The 22,275-nt window shown below is 38.1% G+C and overlaps 1 long non-coding RNA gene across 1 annotated transcript in view; it reads left to right on the top strand.

Moving 5' to 3' along the window:
- Positions 1-6,125: 6,125 nt before the first annotated feature.
- LOC126458653 (uncharacterized) overlaps positions 6,126-22,275 on the top strand; it is a 57,892-nt gene continuing 41,742 nt past the window's right edge. The window contains exon 1 of the long non-coding RNA XR_007585672.1: positions 6,126-6,171. This is a non-coding gene — a long non-coding RNA (uncharacterized LOC126458653). The remainder of the gene's footprint in view (positions 6,172-22,275) is intronic.

The raw sequence follows: 22,275 nt of genomic DNA, 5'->3' as shown, positions 1-22,275 counted from the left end.
CCAGGATATCACATAGTTTCTCTTCAGCGAACCTATCTACATGCTCAGTACATCTCTACCCTTGCGTTTATTGTAAATTTTCATTCCCATGTACAGGGGTGTTTGTTTATATAGTTTTAAGTGGGGATGTAACTGAAAATGTAAACATTTATAAATGCACAAATCTAAATTTTTGCATGTGTAAAGCAAAAGAGAAATTTGAATTTTAATTTTTCTTATTGTCTTTTTTATAAAAATCTGTAACTTAGTTTCAATCATATAATTAATGTGAAAATTTTATTGTAGTGTCCTGAGAAGGTTATAAGACCACTGAACTACAGTCATTAATTTATGTTACAAACTGTATCATTAACAGAGTTTTTAATTTTGGACATTCAAAATTGACTTATTTTTCTACAAACAGCCATACAAAAATCGAAATGAATTTGCAGGATCTCGTGTTTTTAAGTTTCAGGGAGTCAGCAACACGCTGTGAACAGTTCCTGAAAATTTCATAGCATTAGTACATATACATTAAAGCCTTCTAATAACATAAAAAAATGTGAAAATGAGGTTCAAAGATTTTCTTCTCATACTTCTACATTCAATAAGCTTACTTCAATTTTAAAATTATCCATACTGATACTCTTCATCCTTCACGTCTCTCTTCTCCCCTCTTTGGAACTGCATGGCTGTATTGGCAGGTAAGGCACTGATCTGTTAGCTTTATTGATCCTGCTCTTAACGATGATGTAAAATGCTTTTGTTGTAAACACACCAGGAGCTATACCCACTCTCTTCAGCACTTCAATTCTGGGATTATTTCCGTTATTATAGTACAAAACTTCATCATAGACACATATTTTCAGTACTTCAAATCCACAGAATGTCCTTTTTGAGTATCTAATCTAAATTAAATTACTGTGGCTTTCATTTGCATTTTGTGTCTTTCTGTGAAGACACTTTTCAATAAATCAGGGTTTGTAAGAAACCAGAATGTTGGCTTAAGTGCATTCATCACAGGTTCTGGTAATGAGTGTTTATGTGAATACATTTCATTTCTGTTGTTGAACCTACACCAATCGTCTTTCATACACAGATTGTGCATTGAGGTCTGTTGGAAAAAAAATTGCTCACACAGCACACCTCATTGCCTCTAAATTATGTGTATTTTTCCTGATAGCTCTCCCATAAAATAACTGAAGAGATTCAATTTCTTTCAGAGTAAGCCTGCCTTTTCCTCCTAGTGGTTTTCCATCTCCAGGTACTTCACCTTTCTTCTCTTTGAGCTAGCGACATAGCCTACCACCAAGACTCTTTTGAATGTGGCCAACACATTCCAACTTTTCTGTTGTTGTACTGTATGTATTTTTATCTGTTACAGCTTTGAACAAAGAGGAATCTCCATCACCAAGGAATTTAATGTATCTAATACCATACTGGTCCACAGATCTGGAGAACATCGTCACAACTGCAGCAGCCTCCATGCCCCCACATGAGCCACTATAATTTTTAGAGCATGTTACTGCATGCTTTTCTTTCCACAGTTTCTCACTGTCTTCTTGCACTGTCATGTTGCACACTGGTGGCAGTATTTAGACATAATTTTTACATCTAAAACTTTACCTGAGTCAATACCAATAACAGATGAAAATCCATACAGAGATGTGTGACCTGTTTTCATCCAGGTCCCATCTACAGATGAACACAGGTAAGTAACATTTGTAGGGGATTCACTGTCATGCATATCTACCCCAGGACCTATTTCGTTTTGGTTTTTATTTCCACCAATCCCTCCACTGCTTTCTTCATAGAAACTTTGACAGTATCGCATACAGTATCAGACATTTCTTTATTTATTTCTTCAAACCTTGATGGAGGTCGAGGCATGTTTAGAAAACCACACAATAAATTACCTCCTTCCCTGCCCTGTCCAAGGCATCTCAGAGTATACGCTAACCTAAAATTACTTTCACAGAGACCAGTGTCAGTTTTTTTTTTTGAGGAGGAAAATTAAAATTTAGAGCCACACAAATCACAAATTAATTTCAAAACACAAGGCACTCCCACTCGTCTTCCTTCAACAACATTAATGCATTCCATATTTTTACAGCTAACACATGAACATGAAAACTTTATAGCCTGCAAAGAAGGTCTAAATGAATAATTTTGAATCCAGTGGAATCCATATCAACATCACTCGCCTGTACAGTTCTTCTGTCCTAAGTTTTGATGCTGAAGCTGAGAACTTATGTTCTTCATTTCGAGCTGCTACCTCTTTTTTGTTGGTAAGCCGTTTTGCATGCTAGTATGTGTTAGTATTGTGAAAACGTAAATAAATCACGTAACGTTAGCTCCATTCAGCAAAACTAAACAGTCCTCCAAAGTAGTACGTTCAGTCAACGATTTAACAATTGCAAATTTCAGGGAAAGCCTGCAGCAGTTAGACTGGGATGAGGTGTACTGTGAACCTGATGCCAATTTAAAATATAATTTATTTCATGACATTTTTGTAAATGCATTTGAAAACTGCTTCCCCAAGAAAATAGTTAAATATACTCATAAGAAACCTTGTAACAAACCATGGCTTACTAAGGGTATAAAAATATCTTGTAACCGGAAAAGGGAAATGTATCTGACAGTAAGAAAGAGTAGAGACCCGGAAACTATCAAACATTATAAAAACTACTGTGTTATATTAAGAAAAGTTATTAAAAAATCCAGAAGTATGTGTATCATGTCTGAAATCAGCAACTCTGATAATAAAATTAAAACAATTTGGAATATTATTAAAAGAGAAACAGGTCAACCAAGAGCACAGGGAGACAGTATTACCATCAAATTGAATGAAAACTTTACGAACAAAAAGTCAGAAGTTGAAAATATTTTTAATAATCATTTTCTAATTGTTGTGGATATAGTAGGATCCAGGTGTTCATTAGAATATGCTAGGCTGTTAATGGAAGAGGCCATACCCACGCAATTTGATACAATTGAAATCTCACCCACTTCTCCCTCTGAAATTGTTGTTGTTGTTGTTGTTGTGGTCTTCAGTCCTGAGACTGGTTTGATGCAGCTCTCCATACTACTCTATCCTGTGCAAGCTTCTTCATCTCCAAGTACCTACTGCAACCTACATCCTTCTGAATCTGCTTAGTGTATTCATCTCTTGGTCTCCCTCTACGATTTTTACCCTCCACGCTACCCTCCAATGCTAAATTTGTGATCCCTTGGTGCCTCAAAACATGTCCTACCAACCGATCCCTTCTTCTAGTCAAGTTGTGCCACAAACTTCTCTTCTCCCCAATCCTATTCAATACCTCTTCATTAGTTACGTGATCTACCCACCTTATCTTCAGCATTCTTCTGTAGCTCCACATTTCGAAAGCTTCTATTCTCTTCTTGTCCAAACTGGTTATCGTCCATGTTTCACTTCCATACATGGCTACACTCCATACAAATACATTCAGAAACGACTACCTGGCACTTAAATCTATACTCGATGTTAACAAATTTCTCTTCTTCAGAAACGCTTTCCTTGCCATTGCCAGTCTACATTTTATATCCTCTCTACTTCGACCATGATTAGTTATTTTACTCCCTAAATAGCAAAACTCCTTTACTACTTTAAGTGTCTCATTTCCTAATCTAATCCCCTCAGCATCACCCGATTTAATTTGACTACATTCCATTATCCTCGTTTTGCTTTTGTTGATGTTCATCTTATATCCTCCTTTCAAGACACTGTCCATTCCGCTCAACTGCTCTTCCAAGTCCTTTGCTGTCTCTGACAGAATTACAATGTCATCGGCGAACCTCAAAGTTTTTACTTCTTCTCCATGAATTTTAATACCTACTCCGAATTTTTCTTTTGTTTCCTTTACTGCTTGCTCAATATACAGATTGAATAACATCGGGGAGAGGCTACAACCCTGTCTCACTCCTTTCCCAAACACTGCTTCACTTTCATGCCCCTCGACTCTTATAACTGCCATCTGGTTTCTGTACAAATTGTAAATAGCCTTTTGCTCCCTCTATTTTACCCCTGCCACCTTCAGAATTTGAAAGAGAGTATTCCAGTTAACGAGCTTTCTCTAAGTCTACAAATGCTAGGAACGTAGGTTTGCCTTTTCTTAATCTTTCTTCTAAGATAAGTCGTAAGTCTGAAATTAGGAAAATAATAAACTTGCTTAAAAGCAAAAACTCAAATGGAACTGATGGCATTTCCAGTAAAATACTGAAAGCTTGTTCTCAACAGATAAGTAAGATTCTCAGCCACCTGTGTAATAGCTCTCTGGAACAGGGCATTTTCCCTGATAGACTGAAATATGCTATTGTTATACCTTTGCATAAAAAGGGGGATAGATCTGATGTCAACAATTACCGTCCAATCTCCCTTCTAACAGCTTTATCCAAAATTTTTGAGAAAGTAATGTATTCAAGAGTAACTTCACATATCTGTAAAAATGAAGTACTAACAAAATGTCAGTTTGGTTTCCAGAAAGGTTTTTCAACAGAAAATGCCATATATGCTTTCACCAATCAAATTTTGAATGATCTGAATAACTGAACACCACCCATTGGGATTTTTTGTGATCTCTCAAAGGCTTTTGATTGAGTAAATCATGAAATTCTGCTAGGCAAGCTCAACTATTGTGGCATGAGTGGGTCAGTGCACAAATGGTTTAATTCGTACCTAACTGGAAGAGTGCAGAAAGTTCAAATAAGTAGTTCTCATAATATGCAAAGATCAGCACATTCCTCAAACTGGGGAACTATCAAGAATGGGGTTCCACAAGGGTCAGTCTTGGGTCCTTTGTTGTTCTTAATATATATTAATGACTTGCCATTCTATATTCATGAAGAGGCAAAGTTAGTTCTCTTTGCTGATGATACAAGTATAGTAATCATCACCTGACAAACAAGAATTAACTGATGAAATTGTCAACACTGTCTTTCAGAAAATTACTAAGTGGTTCCTTGTAAACGGACTCTCACTGAATTTTGATAAGACACAGTACATACAGTTCCGTACAGTGAATGGTATGACGCCATTAATAAATATAGACCTTAATCAGAAGCATATAGCTAAGGTAGAATATTCCAAATTTTTAGGTGTGTCCATTGATGAGAGATTAAATTGTAAGAAACACATTGATGATCTGCTGAAACGTTTGAGTTCAGCTACTTATGCAATAAGGGTCATTGCAAATTTTGGTGATAAACATCTTAGTAAATTAGCTTACTACTCCTATTTTCACTCATTGCTTTCATATGGCATCATATTTTGGGGTAATTCATCACTGAGGAATAAAGTATTTATTGCACAAAAGCGTGTAATCAGAATAATAGCTGGAGTCCACCCAAGATCATCCTGCAGACATTTATTTAAGGATCTAGGGATATTCACAGTAGTTTCTCAGTATATATACTCTCATATGAAATTTGTTATTAACAACCAAACCCAATTCAAAAGTAATAGCAGTGTGCATAACTACAATACGAGGAGAAAGGATGATCTTCACTATTCAAGATTAAATCTAACTTTGGCACAGAAAGGGGTGAATTATAGTGGCACTAAAGTCTTTGGTCACTTAGGCAAATAGTATCAAAAGTCTGACAGATAACCAACAAGTATTTAAGAAGAATTTAAAATCATTTCTGAATGACAACTCCTTCTACTCCATAGAGGAATTTTTAGATATAAATTAAGAAAAAAAACAAAAAATATTAAAAAAATAAAAAAAAACACAAAAAATAAAAAAAGTTGTTATATTAACTTAAGTATGTTGTTAAATTAACTTAATTACGTCATGTATTGGAAAATTTGACTCGTTCCACATCATTACGAAATATCGTATTCATGATCCATGGAACTAGTATTAATCTAATCTAATCTAGCCCCGGACATTGCACAAGACCCGGCCATTCAGCCTCGACATCAAAGTCGTTAGTGCCACAGATATGCCAGTCATAAAAACAAGGGAGAAAATCAGTAATTTGTACGAAATTCAGTTTCTCCGGTACCATTGTGAAAAGAGCGTACTATTAAGGAAACAGAATCATGTACATTGAATATGTTAGTTGAAAAATCATCAATAAAAACAAAAATAAAATTGGTATCCATACTCTTTTTTACTTCATGGGCCTTCGTCTGCAGTATACCAGAAAACCTGATATTTGTTAACTGCAGTGAGTGTCAATTTCCATCAACTCACTTAGTGTAAGAAATTCTGTTGGGAGTAACGTCAAGGATGCAGTCTATTATCTCGATTGTCTATAGTCAGTGTTGTGCATAAACAAGCCAAAATCGATGTCTTGATTACCTCATCAAAATTAATGAATATAAGAGTGAGACAATGTATATGCGCGTAAAGCAAACAGTCAGACATTTATATATGTGACATACTTCATTAGTATTTGCATGTGGTATTGGTGGATTTTTACTTGTGAACTCTTGTGACTACTTGCTTATTGCAGGCACGAGATTGCTTTGAGACCTTCTTTTGTGTCTGAGATATTTATAGCTGTCTGTTGTTAAACATTTTTATATAATTTCGTCAGTGTCATTCAAACCCATCTTATCGTACTTTAATGTCTGCTAGATTTCAGTTTTGACAGCAGTTGGTCACAACAATCAAGATAGGTATCTTGTGTACGATAATTTTATTGAAAGTGCGTATCTATGTTTCATTCTGTTAATATTAGCATTTCCAGTTAACTGTATTGTATTCACACAGTTTGACAACTTCCTTATAAATAATCAGGGTCGTGAGTATTCAAATGTTTTGTTTTCTATTTCACACTTTCTGACTTGTTCTACACTCATGAGAATCAACTCATTTTTGGGTCTATGGAACGAAAACTGAATCTAATCTGAACTTAATAATTGGGACGTGGTTGAAAACATTTTAGCAGAATGGAACGGCATGAAACAACTACTAAATGGCGTTTTTATTGCCAAAACCAATGTTCTTGATTGCATTGCTAAATTCTTTTTACACCCTTAAAACTTTGCAGCGAAACTGTGTGAATCATACACACAGAAAGTTTGGGTTGCACTGGCAGCAATACAGTGATTTGGCTCCCCTGCAGAACTTCAGTCAAAATTTGTATTTTGTCACATACTGTCTAAATTCTGAAAGTTACCTCTCAGCTGCTATGTTGCTCTACATTCTCCAAGTTATTCTCATTATTCTCTTTCTGATTGTGCTACATAAATATGCCGCAAGCATTGAGGTTACAGTTTTCAGTTTGGTTTTACTTTTCACCACACTGAGGTCTATTCTTGCGAAGCTATTCACCTAAATACCGAGTACTTGTGTTTAGAGAATCCGGTGTAAGTTCAGGTGCTGTCATTTTCACCTACATTTTCTGTAGAAGTTGCTGTCACAGGTGAAACCAAGTCAGCGAGGGAAATACGTAAGCGTCCGATCCCACACGTCTGCTTTGACCCATGACGTCACAAATATGGCGGACACGACCATAAACCACGAATCGAATATGACGCATATAAAGTCGTTACGTAAACATTATAAAGAAGAAAATACATCGAAAAACACACACACGTAACACAAAAAGCCTAATGACACTAACAGTACATTCGTGGGAAATGGGGGCTTTTTGGGTGGGCACAAACTAAATATAAACAAATTTAGACACCCACCCCCATACAAAAGCAGAGACAAAGACGAAAATAACCGACAACACAAAACTTCCCAAATTTCACTAAACACAATATCATCAGGAATCGGACACCTCCCTTGACCTATATAGCTGAACAGCAGCTACCGATCCCATAAATTAGGATCGAACACTTCCCTTGACCTATATAGATCAACAGCAGCTCCCGATACCACAAGTTTGAATCTACCACTTCCCTTACCTGTATAGCTAAACAGCACTTATCGATCCCATAAATTACTATCGAACATTTCCCTTGACCTATATAGCTCAATTGCAGCTCCTGATCCCACAAATTGGGATCGAACACCTCCCTTGACCTATATAGCTCAACAGCAGCTCCCGATACTACAAATTAGAATCAACCACTTCCCTTGGCCTGTATAGCTAACCAGCTGATCCCAATACCACAACTTAGAATCTACCACTTTCCTTCACCAGTATAGCTAAACAGCACCTCGCGATCGCATAAATTGGGGCTGAACACTTCCCTTGACCTATATAGCCCAAAAACATCTCCCGATACCGGAACACCAACAGCCACAACCACTCGTTATAATGGAACACTTCACTAAAAACAAAAAAATAAAAACTTACCACAACAAAGTTCCAGCCACCACAATCGCACACAGGCGCACGCGTCCCCCCCCCCCCCCCCCAAACACATACCAACGAAAAAAAAACCAGCCAAAAGAATGACCCAACCCACCCCCACCTCATCCCCTCCCCAACCAACCCAACCTCCCCCTCCCCCACAAACACTCTAAGACGAAATAAACCCCCCCCCCTTGAGTTACAGCCACCCACCCACCCTCCCAAACCACCATAACTAACCATTTTCGGGCTATACATTTTACTAAAAGCCCTTTAAAAAACCCGAAAAAAACAATAGCCCTCAGGGACGCTCTTCCGCCAACAGTACTCATCTAAATGAGACTGAAGGTTGGAAGAGCGCCTCTTCCCCCTCCCAAGAACTGACTTAACAGCCCCCACGTCCCCTCTATAGTATTTGTACAAGCTCCCGTATCATAATTTTTGAACTCTAAGCTATGGTTAACAATTAAATGATTGAATCCCCTCTCACCCAACCCCCTATATGAAGAAAATGCATCTGAAACTACTATGGACCCTGGTTCTATATTCTCCTCAATTAACCCCACTAATTCCGCCTTAGACCTCCCTTCCACAACCCTGAAAACACATTCGGAACACCAACCCCCCAGAACAACATCCCCCCACACCCAGACACCGACCACAGAATTACCCCTCCCATACTTCCTTTTCCCAAACTGCGACTCGTCCACCTCCACAACAACCCCAGCCCCCCCCCCCTCCCCAAAGTTACCCCTGTACTTAATAAACTCAGAACATACTTCACAACTAAATGAAAACCAGTCAAGCACACTCCTCTCACTCACACCAGTCTCATGCGCGCAAAAACTATGTGAGGGTCTATAACAAAAATAATACCTCATCAGTACAATCTCGTGCATGCCGAACCTACACTTATCGAACAAGGAACCGCGCCGTATGGAACGCCAAATGCCATTGTTTCGGTAGCCACATATAACCATCCCTGGTCCGAGATGCCGGAACTTTAGCCAATCTCATTTCTTGCCAACAAAATGAGCACTTCACGATCTCGGCTAGTAACCCAAAAAGCTGTAAAAACTTAATCAGCTCCAACGAAGAATTTCCCATCATAGCATGCAGATGAGTGCTGTTAATCTTATCGATCTTATCGTTCATATCCATACCTGAACAAAAACAACAACCAATTAATTTACTCAAATTAACACACGACCTACAGCGAACAGCACTACATTAACTTTCACACAAAACCACTAAATCGTTTGCTCACTGAAACGAATTCTGCTAGAAACACAGCCAACACTCGAACAATTCAGTACAATGAGCAAGACCAAACTGAACCCATTACACCACACAAACGAAAGCCCTAAACACACCACCAGAGGGCACAACAAACCACAACACAATGACATCTACAAGCACGCCACACTCACAAACCAAACTCTGTGTCGTCATGATGTCACACACCACAACAGCCTTACGTCAAGGGTCAAAGCCGACGGGTGGGATCGGACGCTTCGCTCAACCCTCAGCAAGTGTTCAGTTTTGTAATACCTGCCTTCCATGTAGAAAAGCAAGGATACTTATTTAATGCTCACACCTGAAAATACTTAAATTCTTCTGCACTCTTGCATGACCTTTATATGCATTGCAGTTGCATGATACTGACTTGAAATCTTTGTGAAACAAGCACTGTTTTTTATTGTTTGCTGTAATATAATATTAGCCAATGCCACTGTGCTTCCTGTCATTGTATATTCCATAATGTGAATGTGACATTAATTCATTAATTTCACTAACAAAAGTGCTGATGATTGAATGTGAGGGAATATTGGGTGGCACAATGTTAAATAAAATCTATAATACAAGTGTAAATTTCCTATGCCGTCCTCATCCCTGGATGAATAAATACAACACTGCAACCATATGAACAGTTTTAAGTATTTAAAAAAATAATAATTTCATGTCGATATATGCACCATGCAGACAAAATTGGAAGCAGCAGATATGCAGACTTACAACATTCTATGGACGTCACCAGGTGACAACACACTGATACGAGTATTAACAAAGGTTCCACTGTACCCCAGGAGACCTCGACTGCTGTCCAACAACAGCCTGGAGTAGGGAGGGAAAAGGAGTAGCTGTTGGAAGTGAGGTCATGTTATCTAATAATGTGAAGCTCTATTAATTTATTTTCCTATGAAAAAATTTCCATTGCTGCACCTTTTTACTAGAATCACAATACAGTCCTTGAACGTGAGACATATATGTCTAAAATTCATTGTTTCTGAATTTGCAAACTTGTAACTTTCCACAGAGTTGTCATGTACCTCTAAAAACTGGCATTTTTCACCTCTTACCGGGATCATTGACTGTAGCAAATCAGGGATGTTTAAGTTGAAAATGTTTTCTTTTTGTGTTGTTTACAAGGATGATCCATTAATGCACAATTGTTCATCACATTCTCTCAGAATCAAAGAAATAAACCTTCCTCCCCCCCCCCCCCCCCCCCTGCAAAGTTATTTTATCTAAATTAGGTTAGTTCTGCTGAGTGTCAATATTTGCTCTCTTAGCAGCTACCACCCACATAACACTGATCCAAATAATGTTTTCCACCATTACAGTTTTTATGTAGAACAAACTCAGAAAGCCATTATGTTACTCACTATTATTCATTTGCATCCACAAGGGCTCTTTTCACAACAATGTAATAACACATGTCCACATTTGTGTAATTTTATTATGTGCACTAAGTTTTGTTTGTGTTGTCAGAGGATTCATTTTAATATAAATTTGACACCATGAGAATAGCAAGCTGAAGTTTCAGTGTTGACAGATTCTCCATGTAAAGTAACTAGATAGATTGCTCTTTCTCCATTCACCTACATATAACTAAACCAAATTACTGAAAAACTATGTGCATGTGTTTCTTTCTTCTATATACTCCCTCAGAAGATCACTTTTTAGATGATGTTTTGTTTCCTCTCACCTCACACTTTCATATCCCTCGTGTCCTCGGATTTTTTGTTCCATTTAACCTGTCTCAGGCAAAATCATTCACTATGCAGCTGGGTGTGAGGTGTTTTTCAAATATTAATGGAAGAATGAAATATCCTTACTGGTGATCACACTGTTCTAGATAATCAGGTACCTGCATTCAACTCCTGGCCAGTTCACAATTGTGATCTTCCATTAATGTTTCAAATAAAAATCTAACAATGGAAAGTCAATAATACTATGAAAAGGATAGATTGATACTCTTCGTAAATATACATATAAGCTTTTCGCCAGTGACCTTTTCAGAAAAGAGAAACGCACACACGTTCACACAAGGTAGAACACCTCATACACACAACTGCTACCTCCACCCATACTGCAACAGAAACGTGTTGAACAGAAGCAATAATCCAGATCAGGGCAGGGAAGGGGGAGGGACAGTGGAATATGGGTGAGGAAAAAGGAATCTGTCCTTCTGGCAGGGCACGCAGGAACTAGAGGGGGCAGGATACGGCAGACAGGTGCTGCATCGAGAAGCTGTGTGGAAGGGAGAAGATGGGGAGCAGAAAGGAGAGAAGCAGAGAAGAAAAAAGACCGGTGGATACAATGATTGAGAACAGCACATGGTGGGGGTGAGAGGAGCCAAATTGTGAGGTGACAGGACAGAGGGGGCTGGAATCAGTTGGGTAGAAGATGCAGGGTCAGTAGGTTAGCTTAATTTGAGGAGGATATAATTTCAGGAGTGGAGAATTTGTTGTAAGGATGACTCCCATTTGTGCAGTTTAGAAATGCTGGTGATGAAGGGGATGATCAAGATGGCCTGGGTTGTGAATCAGCTATTGAAATCAAGTATGTTATGTAAGCTGCTTGCTGTGCTACAATGTGGTCCACTTTGTTCTTGGCCACAGTTTTGTGGTGGTCATTCATCCTCACTGACAGCTGGTTGATAGTCATACCAATATAAAAATCTGAACAATTACTGCAGCAGAGCTGGTATATAACACAACTACTTTCAAAGCAGGCCTGGTCTCTTCAATAGGTTAGGATAAGCCTGTGGACTGGAATAGAAAGTACTGGGCTAGTGAATTGGGCAGGTCTTGCACATGGATCTTCCACAGGGATATTACCCCTATGGCTCGGGGTTGTGATTGGGAGTGACATAGGGATGCACTAGGATACATAACGTATTTTGAGAAAACTTTACTTCACCATGTTAAGCACTCAGCTGCTTTACAAATGTGTGTGTATGATGACTGTAGCATGCAAAAAAGTTTATTTTATAACAGTGTCCTGTAAGGTTATCCACTGGCCAGATGCAGAAGTTGACACTAGATGGCAATAAAAACTCCAGAGATTCTAAATGGAATTTTATGCAGAATCAATACTCACAGGAAAACACTTTGCCTACCTCATTAATGCAAGGTACCCCTCTCGTGCAAAGAATCTTTTAGCTTTGTTTCCTAACAGTTAAATCGTAATTAAAAAAAAACAGTTTAGAGTTCCCATGTCTTGCGTGAACATACCAGCTGAAGACACATGAAGATGGAAATTATTCTATGAGTTTTCACATATCTCCATCAGACTTTCAAATATTATAAACTGTTAGCTGCATAAGGTCCAATATTTTAATTTTGAAAGGGCACTCACCACACACAAACACAACAAAAAGACTGCTATACATGTGAGCACTTTTGGCCAAAAGGCCTTGTTCATGGCCAGACACAGTGCTCGTTTGTGAGAGAGTTGTGGTTGCATGAACGTGTGTGTGTGTGTGTGTGTGTGTGTGTGTGTGTGTGTGTGTGTGTGTGTGTGTGTGTGTGTGTGTGTGTGTATTTTCTACATTAGAAGAAGGCCGTGAATTTTTGATTAGCCAGAAAGAATCCTTTTGATGAAATAATCTTGGGTGTTCAGTGTAGAACTGCACATTGAGAACTGAGCTGCTCAGGGGAACACAATGGTAAGCGCCATCGCCGTGTATTTTGCGGTAGATGGCTAATGACATCACCTGTGGGATGCACAATGCAGTAAACTTACTAGTAGTTCCAAATTCACTCAACAGATGTCAGGGCGGGTCTTAATGGTAAGCGGCACTATCCGTCTGTTGCGGAAACATAATGGTAAGTGACAGAGAGAATGGTGGCAAGTAAAATCATCTCCCAGAATATGGCAACAGTGAACATGGCAGAAGACGAGGAATATACTTCCAATGATACTAATATCTTCGAGAGGGATCCAGAATACATTCCTAATGATTCAGATGCCTCAGAGGTATGTTATTTTGTAAATATACTGTCTTTAGTATGTTTCACGAACATAATGGTAAGTGCATGTACATACCATTATGTTCCTGAAGTATGTTAATTTTGAGATTATTTTAGAATGGCTACATTTTCTTGGCTATGTGGTGTGTGACTGCGCATGTCTCATTTATATTGGTACATGTAATAATAATAATCGTAACGGTAGTAGTAGTTTTTGTTGTTACACAGGTTAATAGCGAATCAGATCATATTGCCCACCCCAGGACAAATGCGGCAAGCATACCGTACGTTTGCATGCTTACTCTGAAACTAGTTGTAACCAAATCAGGGAACACATCGACAAAATACCGAAATACGAGAGTCATTACAGACGCTCAAACAATCGTTCCAGATTGTACCTGGGCACAGATGCAACAATCACCTCCTGTTACGAGCGCTATAAGAGTGTTTACTGCAAGAGCCTGTATCTACAGACAAGTACAGGTGAATTTTCAGTGAAGAGTATAATACAGGAGTAAAGTCACCAAAGAATCATACGTGTAAGACTTGTGACATGCTCAAAGTGCAAATTGAGAGCACTGATGCCCCCCCAACTGAAAGTAAGTCTGGAGCATCAGTTGGAATTACACCAACGTCTGGCAGAAGCAGAGCAAGGTAACATTGAAATCCAGACAAAACGAGCAGAAGCAGACAGTAATCTACATGTTGTGACTTTTGACTTGCAGCAGACTCTCCCAGTTCCTAAGTTAAGTTGTGGTCCAGATTTTTACAAAAGGAAGATTTGGTTGTATAATCTCAATGTTCATGATTGTGTCAAGAAGAAAGGGCACTGCTTTTTGTGGAATGAGACTACTGCTGCCCGTGGATCAGAGGGAATTTTTAGCTGCCTTTTACGTTACTTTGAGGAAAACGACATAAAAGGAGAGACTCTCATTGCAATATCTGCTAACTGCTGTGGCCAAAATAAGAACTGGAACATGGTACTGTTTTGGAAATATCTAATTTCAACTGGTAGATTTCGTGTGATTGAACATCACTTCCCCGTGAGCGGGCACTCAATGTTGCCTTCCAATAGAGATTTCGCGACAGTTGAATATTACGTTCGCCGACAAGTACAAGATGTGTACTGTCCAGATCAGTGGTGTGAGACCATCAAGAAGTCGGCTAAGAAGAATCCATTGCTTGTATATAATATGAAAAGAGAGGATTTCTATCAAATACGACGTTCTAAAGAAGCGTTTGTCTTCAGAAAGAAGACAGTTGATGGTCGAGATGTCAACTTAAGGAAAGTATGTAGGTGGAAGGTGACCTCCGAATATCGATCATCTTTATTCATCAGCGAGACATTTTGTCATGACATTTGGCATAAAATAAGATTCAGGAAATGTGGAAGGCAAGGACCAGTTCCTACGCTTCGACTTAAATACAATGGGCCAAGGCTTATTGTAAAGAAGAAAGTTGCTGACGTCCTGTCGTTCCTAAATTACATACCTCCTGTCCACCATGGATTTTTCCTATCTCTAAAGCCAATAGTTTTGGATGAAAAAGACATTAGTAATGAGAGTGATGAATGATTTTGCAGTTTCAGTAAAGTGTTCAAGACTTACTGTAAAAATTAATATGTAATGTTCTATTACTATGTGCTGTTAATGGTGTATGGTAATGTAATAATTTTTGTATATTTCATTTGTTTCAGTCATTTCTGAGTTTCATTTACATCTGTCCAGTAGGAGATAGATGTTAGAATCACTACAGGATAAAACGACCGTTCAAAAAAAATTATTCAGATTTGCAGATCAATTGAAACTTTAGATGCGCTGTATGTCGAAACTGTGATTTTGGTGCTTACCATTTTGTTCCTCCGAGCAGCTCAACTATGTACAGCACAGACATCATAAGATAGCACTGACAGTTGTCAACACTAGTTCACAACTCAGGCAGCCACAGGTACTGAGAAGGATATACGCAGCACATTATTAAACAGCCGGATTTTTGTGATGGTGAGAGCTGTGACCATGCATTGTGTATTGACTGAGAAGCAATGCAGCACCATTTGTAAGGTGTATATCACTACGTAACATTGCTAGGATGACCATTTCATTAACAAATACTTATCAAGTGATGAGCTTTTAATGGTACCCCTTCATTTCTCCAATGGGTTATTTCAGTTATGTTAAATGGACAAGGTAATCAATAAGAAACAAATTCTGTAAGGATATACTTTTATTGACATCTGACAGACATCTGAATAAAACAAATAAGGGAATAAGCTGTAAGTGACCAACTGTCAGATATCTGTAGTTCAAAATAGTAAATCAAATGCTTACTAAATGAAATATTAAACTCTGAACACTTCAAGAAAACAAAAACATTTTCCCCACTACATCGAAAATTTAAATCCTCCTCAAAAGCTTTGAAACAAATAACGCGATTCGGTATGATTACTGTTTCAAGGAGCCAAATACTTTAGTTGGTGAAACAGATAATAATTTGGTTGAAACATATTACAGTACTCATGGCTAAAATTATCTAAAACTGAAAAAAAAAAACAGTATTTGCTTAGCTTAGTAATGATCACACAAAACAACAAAGTATCAGGTAAACACAAAAAATAAAAAAAGAATGTACTGTGTACGTTAAATTAGTTGGGTGTCACAGTGTAATAAATTAGGATAGGGATAGGACATCACATGGGCATTATGTAAATCAAATCAAAATACTGAATACGAAAAATATAGTAAATTAGGAATAGGATCTGCAAATACATTGATTAAAACATGAGACGTGAGTTATCACATTAACATTCATTCATGTGCAATGAAACACATACACTACAAAAGCTCTCACAGGGACACTACTGACTTCTTTTGGACTGTCACAACAGCCTCAATAAATCTGAAGGAGAACATTATTCCACATGCTGTATTTCATATTACATTGTGGAATAGTGCAACTCTTGCAAATGTACTTCACTTTAACTGCATCACCTCTTCAGTGCAAAGGAAATAATGCCCAACGGCAATATTAATAATTTAATAGCCCTAAGCTACTTCCAGGATGGCTACTCAAACATGGAAAAAAAATTCCTGGGAATTCAAGGTGTGAGGAGCATGAACGTGTCAATACGCTGCTGATAAAGTAAAGGTATGAGGGGAAGGTAGGGTGGGGTGGGGAGGGGAGGTTGGGGGGGGGGGCAGGATACCACAATAATGACTTTTCCTTTCTCTTAGCTGTACTATATACCAGCCATAATCAGTAGTTTAATCAATTTTTGAACATCACTAATTTATATGGAATAATATTCGTATAAGTAACACATTTTCAAATACAAGTTATTTTAAAATTTGCAATTTATAAAACTCAATAAAACTCAGTTTCAATGCTACAGTTAGATGTAGAATTCCTTGTGATTTAATAACATTCCCGAGTTTTCCCTGGTAAAATGTAGAATAACATCTCATAGGTACTCCGCAAGCCACTGTACGGTCCACTGTGGAGGGTACACTGCACCACTACTAGTCATTTCCTCTCCTGTTCCACTCGGCAGTAGAGCGGCCACCACCTTGTACTTCTTAGCAGCTTGTGTAATTGCAACATTTAAAACGAGTGCTTTTAAGGGTGAAATTTGTGGAAACGATTACAATTATTGAAGACTCTGAGGCAGCATATTTCCACAGTGCACCCACAGTAGTTGAACAAAATTGTATCTCATGTTACAAATAATGAACCTTCATGTTCCTATCAGTGCTACAAATGTGACAAAAGTTTTACTTGAAAAGAAGTTTAAAACACCACCAACAAGATGTTCATGGTGTAATGAAGCAGCAGAAGAGGTTGAAGTGTATGATATGCACATTTGAAGCAGAGTCAAATATGTGTGAAATCTGAAGTTTTCTAGTGAAGGTGAATTTTTGAAGTGGAAAGAGAAAATTGAACATACTACACAATCCAGATTCATCAAACACCGTGGCATTAAATTTGTTGATGATTGCTCAACCTGTAAGTATGTTTGCCATAATTCAGGTCAGTTTCCTTCCAAAGATGAAGGTATGAGACACCTCAAAATGGCAGGTAGTAACAAAATTGATGGAAAATGCCCTGCAGAGATTAAAATCCTCTATAACGATGAAAAGTGCCTTGTTAATTTTGTGTTGACTCATGTTGGACCTGATCTAGACTTTGTCATTTGAATCCAACACCACAAGAACATGAGACCATAGCTGCAGAAATTGCTGTAGGAAACCTGTTTCCCATTGTTCTTGACAAAATCTGATCAACAGTGCAGGATTCAAATTTGGATAGAGTACATCTCGCAACATTACAGGACCTGCATAACATTGCAGCTTCTTATAATTTGGCTTCAGAGTCAGTCTGACATCAAAATGATGCCATCAGTGTCAAACCTTGGGTACAAGAAGTTAAGCAAAGTGATAATTCGTGTGTATTATTTTATAAGCCTCAAGAAAAAATCGCTGACCAGCACCCGGAATTGAGAAGCGAGGATTTCATGTTAGTGATAATGAACACTGCACATGATGAATTATTGGCATAATATGGAAGTGATTATATTTCTGTTGATGGGATTGATGGTCTAAATGGCTACAATTTTGAACTTAGCACAATACTAGTACAGGATGATATGAGGCAAGGATTTCTATCCACTTTCTCATTTCCAACAGAAATTACAGTGATTTGTTAAATATATTTTTCAACTACATAAGGACTCAAGTTGGACATATCTGCCCCAAGGTATTCATATCAGATCTGGCAGAAACTTACAGTACTGCTTGGAACAGAGCAATGGGGCCTCCTAAAAAGAGACTTGAATGGCACCTGGCATGTGGATGGAACATGGAAGAACAACATTAACAGTAAAGTTTTGCATAAGGACAAGAGAACTGAGGTGTACAAGCTTGTCAAGACATTAATGAAGGTAAGAGATGTTGCTGTATTGGAAGAATCACTGCAAAAAGCAGTCCATAAGCTGTATAGTAATCCAGATACATCCAAATTTGGTCATTAATTCAAGACCTGTTATGAAAAAAATGCAAACTGTTTGGCATATTGTCACAGGATGCAAGATGGACTCAATATAAATATGCACCTGGAGGGGATGCACAAGGCTTTGAAATATGTACATACTAATGCAAAGTAAGTGAAAAGTCTGGACAAAGGTATATCTGCACTGATGTCATTTGTAACTGCAAAGCTGTTTGATAGGCTTATTGTGATTGTGAAAGGAAAGGTAACTAGTACAATAAAAGACATTCATGCTATACACAAGTCTATTTTAACAGATGACTTTGAGTCTATTCTAATGAATGACTTCATTACTAAGGAAGACAGTGGTTGGGAAGTACTGTCTTCAAAATCAAACGATGTCTGCCTTGTGAAAGACAATGATGTTTTGCAAGTGTAAATTAGTGTGCAGTAAATGTGAAGTGTGCATTCATCGGTATTCTTACACATGCATTGATTATAGGATTAAATATGTGTAAGCACATTCATATCGTTTGCCAAACAGAAAAGAAGGGCAGAGGTGAAGTTCCCCTTCAAAATCGTGTAGTGTCAGATGCACTTGTTATTGATGATGAAGATGTGTCTGTAATTGATGAGAGGGAAGCAATCTTGGCCCAAGTAAGCACAAATGCTAGCCCAAGAAGCATTGTCAGATGAAAAGAAAAAGATAGTGTCAATGTTTTCAGAAGTCATTGCTGGCAAAAAAAAAGGTAGCTCTTTCATCAGCCCAAAAAAGATCCATTGGTGAAGCTTTGTACCACTAATTATCAACCATTTCATGGTAATATTTCAATACCTCAAATATTCATGTGCTCCATTCTGGTTCAGTAAGATCTACACCAGGATATATGTACATTATCAGCCATGTAGCCATTAACATTCTCTCAAAGTTTAATTTAAAATTTATTTTCAGTGTCCAACAATGACGTTGATGGCATCATTTTGATGTCTGACTGTCTTTGAAGGCAAGTTATAAGAAGCTGCAATGTTGTGCAGGTCCTGCAATGTTGTGTGCTCTCTCCGAATTTGATTCCTGCACTGTTGCTTGGGGATAACAGAAGCATCCGATTCAACCCCTCTGCTTTGACCAATGACGTCACCCCTATGGCGGAAATGACCATTCACAACAACTCCCATACCGTTCCTATGACATCATCATGTAAACATCACAACAAACACAAAAATAGATCGAAAAACCACCAAACAGATATTCCTCCAAAAAATATAATGAAACTAACGGGACAAGCGGGGGAAATTGGGGGTTTTTGGGTGGGGACAAACTAAATACAAACACACACCACTACACCAAATGACGAAAAACACTAAAATAACATGAGCCCACAACCTCCTCTACACACAAAAATCCACTGGAATTGATCACTTCCTTTGACCTATATATGTCAACAGAAACAGCCGCTACCACACTATAAATCTCAAAAATTTCACCACCACCACACTTAATCGTACCACAAAAAACACCTAGAAAATCAAAATTGTAATTAAACACTTCCCTTGACCTGTTATCCTTACGGCATCTCCACATATAGCTGTCCCTGGTCTGAGGCGCCGGAACTTAAGTGAGCCTCATTTCTTCACAACACACTGAACACTTCATACCTTCAGCCAACAGGCCGAATAGCTGAAGAAATTTTATTAGAGACAACGCACTGTCCCCCATCATTGTCCAACAACTGAAAACTCTTGACCTTGTCAGTCATATCCATACCTATCAAAGACATAAACAAAGCAATTTACCAAAATTCACACAAGACAAACAGAAAAAAAATTACTATAACGTTGACATGACAGAACCAAAATTGTTAACTCACTGAAAAATATTCCTCTGAAAGCACAGTCACCACCGATACCACACATGTGCAACGCTACCGCGCAAATGAAACCCAAACACCACTTTACGCGCTACCCATAAACACACCACCAGAGAGAACCACCGACCGCAACAATATGCCATCTACAAAAACACCACACATGCAAACTAAAACAAAAATATCACCTAAAACACGACACATAAACACACCACCAGAGAGCACGACCGATCACATCAAAACACCTACAAACACGCCACTCTCACAAACTAAACTCCGCACCTTCGTGATGTCACACACCACAACAGACTTACTTCATGGGTCAGAGCTGACCGGTGGAATTGGACGCTTCCTTTGACCCATAAACAGTGCCTGAAAGGCACAGGTGTTGATTCTCACATAATATTGAGCCAGAAAAGCACCCTGTATCCTTAAACAATTTGTGCACTGTCCCACTCATACCACAATACTTAAGCTTCTCTAGAAGAATTCCATGATTCACACAGTCAAAAGCCTTTGAGAGATCACAAAATATCCCAGTGGGCGAGGTTCAGTTATTCAGATCATTTAATATTTGACGGTGTGGAGTATACCAGAACAGTGTGGAATATAGTAAATAAGGAAAGAGGAGAGAGAGACAATGCAGTGTGCAATAACATAAGTGACAATGAAAAATTGCTGAGCAACCCAAAGGAAATATGTGAGAGATTCAGAGACCAGTTTAGTAAGATGAGTAGGGAGGATGTGATTGATCCACCATAGGTGCTAAATCCCAGAAATGTCAGTAATTCGTTCTTCCTGAAGTGTGTTACAGAAATGGAAATTTTGAAAACCATTTCCAACTTAAAAGCTAATACATCCAGTGGCCTGGATGACACCTTACCGAAATTCCTAAAAGAATGCAGTAATGAATTAACAAAGTCACTACAACATTTTATAAACAGCTCTTTCAGTAAGGGGTCATTTCATGAGCTCTTAAGTCACTGAAATAAGACCAGTGCGTAAAAAGAGAATAACTACAGATATACAAAATTATAGGCCTATTCCATTGACATCAATACACAGTAAGCTGTTGGAAAGACTACTTCTTGATCAACTTGAATCTTTTTTCTGTAAGTGCAATCCATTAAAAAAAACTGTCAGCATGATTTCAGGAACGTCCGGCCTACAAAAACAGCTGTAGCTTCATTTTTGCAAGTGGTATTAAATAAACTTGATGATGGAAACAAAGTTATTGCACCTTTTTAGAGCTATCCAAGGCTTTTGACTATGTAAGTCATTCTGTTCTTTTATATAAATTCGAAACCTATGGAGTTAGAGGAGTAGCATTAGATTTGTTAAGATCCTACCTTGCTGACAGGAGACAATGTGTAAAGCTGTAGTATACAACTGGGAGACATACACAAACAGTAAAATCATCTTATAAAATTCTTAACTATGGAGTACATCAGGGAAGCATTAGATATAGGCATTTTTTGTTTATTGTGTTTATCAATTATATAATAATTCCACAAAATTCAAACCTAGTAAATTGTGCTGATGATACCTCCTTCATAAGCTGGGGCCCTACAAAGTAGTTAGCAGTGCAAAATAATGCATAGAACATTAGCCTCATCACAGAATATCTCACCAAAACAAATTGGCACTAACAGAACCAAAGCTATCAGTTGAAACAGTTGTTAAACATAAAGTCCTTAGTATTATAGTAGATGAACATCTTAAATGAAAGGAACACATCAGCTACATTTGTAAAAAAAATCTCCTGTAACACCTACTTGCTAAAACACCTTCCTAGCATAATAGCACAACCTGTTTTAAGACAAATCTATTTTGGAATTGTACACTACCACCTACAATATGGTATCGAGATTTGGGTTGGCACCAGCAATATATATGGATAGGGCTTTTAGAGCCCA

This window comes from Schistocerca serialis, chromosome 1 (assembly GCF_023864345.2).
Source record: "Schistocerca serialis cubense isolate TAMUIC-IGC-003099 chromosome 1, iqSchSeri2.2, whole genome shotgun sequence".
Classification (NCBI taxonomy): Eukaryota; Metazoa; Arthropoda; class Insecta; order Orthoptera; family Acrididae; genus Schistocerca; species Schistocerca serialis.
The sequence above is the reverse complement of the archived record's forward strand: the minus strand, read 5'-3'. Positions and strand labels throughout refer to the sequence as shown.